This window comes from Pteropus alecto, unplaced genomic scaffold (genome assembly GCF_000325575.1).
Source record: "Pteropus alecto unplaced genomic scaffold, ASM32557v1 scaffold101, whole genome shotgun sequence".
NCBI classification, from domain to species: Eukaryota; Metazoa; Chordata; class Mammalia; order Chiroptera; family Pteropodidae; genus Pteropus; species Pteropus alecto.
The window spans coordinates 12091730-12094602 of NW_006432945.1; positions in this window are offsets into that span (position 1 = coordinate 12091730).

A 2873-nucleotide genomic window follows, 5' to 3' on the forward strand; every position below is an offset into this window, starting at 1 on the left:
GGGGTCAGCTCCGTGATGGCTGCTCTCCGCCGGCCAAGGCTGATGATGGGAGAGGCTGGCATAGAGCTGGACTTCCTGACACCTGATTAGAGCCCCAAACGATAAAGGACCAGGTGGTGGCACTCCAACCTCAGGCGCAAGGGAGTTGCAATTATCGCAAGGAAGCAAAGTGGCCACAGATACCCCATCATGCGGCAAAAAAGCAAGTGGCATTTGGGTTGAGTTGGAGGGGAAAACCTACCTTCAGAGAGTTATGGAGATATTAATGGAACTCGGTGTTTCCAGATGCCAGTTAGGTGAGAAGTCAGCGGGTGTTTGTTAGTTTACACGGGCCAAAGATGTGAAGGGTGGATGATCGGAAGGCTGAGGGAAGCCTCTCCAATTAACTTGGGAATTCATGTCCCTTTGTCAAGTTTCCAGACTTGAGTCAGTTCTCGGGCCCAGAACACTGGAGGCAGAAAGAGAGACTGTGAGAAGGAATCCTGCAACTTCATAGCAATTATGTTCAGTTGAAATTCCTCCAGGCCTTCTCCCAAGGGACTCCAGCCATTTACTCAAGTGACAGTGCATTGAGAAAGGGAGTACCCAAGCTCTTCCATGATCGTTAGGCATAGAGTCAGAATTTACACTGATACACAAGGCGGGACTCAATATGCCATACTAGCCTTCCTGCTAGAGTTGCATCTGGAGATCAACTGGGGAGCATTGCCATACGGTGAGGTGGTCTGGGGCCAGGAAATGAACGGAATCCTGGAATCCTAGATGAGGCTCACAGGAGTCCACTAGTTTCATGGATCCACTTGATGGTCATTGGCTGGTGTAATCGGAGCACACATACTTGAAGTTTGGCGGAAACACTTGGAGTCGTCATCACTTCCTTAATCTGTAGAGCATGAAATTTAGCAGAGAAAGCCAAACGGAAACCTTCGTGACTGTGCATCCGCCCAAGCTAAGATAGCAAATAAAAAAGGTAATATTGCAACCTGGGGAGAATAGTAGGCATTAATGCTACCTTCAAAGATGTAAAGAATACCTCCAAAAAATGAAATGAATTATGACTGGATGATTCACTCCTACAAACTTAAGCAGTGACTCCAATTGCAGCTGCCGTGCCAGATGTGATTTTACTAAAGCATATTAATATAGCGTTCGACACAGATTCAGTAACCACTGATTTGGTGAGTGCATTTTTTTCCATCCCTATAAGAAAAGAAGATCAGGAGCCATTCGTATTCATGTGAGATGGACAAGAGCACACAATTATGGTCTTCTCTTAGGTTATGGTAACACTTTGACCCCCTGTTATAATATTGCTAGAAGGAATAGGGAGTGTCTGACATTCCACGGAACATCACATGGGCCCGTTATATTGACAATGTCATGCTAATCAGACTAGATGAACAAAAAGCAGCAATTATGCCGAAAGCCTTGGCAAAATACATGTGCTCCAAGGAGTGGAGATTAAAGATTCAGAACCCCAGCATATTAATAAATGTTTTAGGGATCCAAAGTTCTAGAAAATGCCAGAACATTCTCCTACTACTACGAAAGTAGCATAAATCTAAATAGCCTCTTCAGGTTCTGGAGGCAGCAAATTCTGTACCTGGGGATATGGCTCTGGTCCATTTGCTAGGTAATGCTAAAGGCTATGAGCTTCAAGTTGTGTCCAGAGCAGGAGAGAGCTCAGCAGAAAGACCAGGCTGTGGCACAGTGATCTTGACACTTGAACCATATGACTCAGGAGACCCTATAGTACTAGAGACATCACTGGTAGAGTTTATGGGAAACCCTAATAGGAGAATCACGATGTAGACCTCTAGGATTCTGGAGAAGGTCCCTGCGACCTACAACAGAAGACTATCACCATCAGAAAGCAGGTACTAATGTGCTACTTGGCCCTGGTAAATATAGAGCTTTTGACCGTGAGATACCAAAGGACCTTGTGGCCAGAGCGATCCATCATGAGCTGGCTTCAGTCAAAGCCATCAAGTCATAAGGTGGGACCAGTCCCACAGCAGTCCATTCTAAGATGGATTTGGTATATCCGAGATTGGGAACAAGCAGAGCTGGACAGCATGAAGCAGGAGGCCCAGAGCCCCATGCCACCCATCCATGTTGCAAGCGTACCTCCCACAGCTCCCACCTGTGGCTTAATGGGAGGACCTTTATGACCAGACAACAGAGAAGTAAAAGGGCCAAGCTTTATTTGTAAGGTGGCTTTGACGGATCGCGATGAGGGGAAATGCTCCCAGCAGGCAGAGTGTTAATGTTAGGTGCAGTTAGTCATTATCTTTGCATAGAAAGAGCAGTGGCCTGAGATAAAAAGTATAGATGAACTCATAGGCAATGGCGTGTGGCACGGTTGCTTGGTCAAGAGCCTGGGAAGAGAAAGCTGGGAGATTAGAGACAAGAAGACCCAGTAAAAAGATGTGTGGATGGATCTGTGGAAGAGGAAGCGCGAAGGTCTTCAACCTACATGTGAATGCTCAGCAGAAAACGTCTACCATGGAAGAGGCACTAAACACCCAGGCAGAATGGCTCGGTCAGCTGGTGAAAGGCAGTATCGTCACTGGCCACCCTGGTACTGGCACAATGAGTGCGTGAACCAAGTAGCCATGGGGACAAACGTGGAAGCTCTGCATGTGTGTCAGTTCGTTAAGACTGGTCCAGTTACTGCTGCTGTTGAATGGTCCTTGGAGGCAGATAAGAACTTTGAACAAACACCCTGGATTATTGATTATTCTCATCTTTTCATTGTTTTAGCTTTCGGATGCCTTTGTGTATCCACAGATAGCTCTGAGAGTGACATATTTTTCTGTAGGCCAATCTGACTCCACAGGAAAAGTTTTCTCAGATGCTCCTGGTGACAGCAG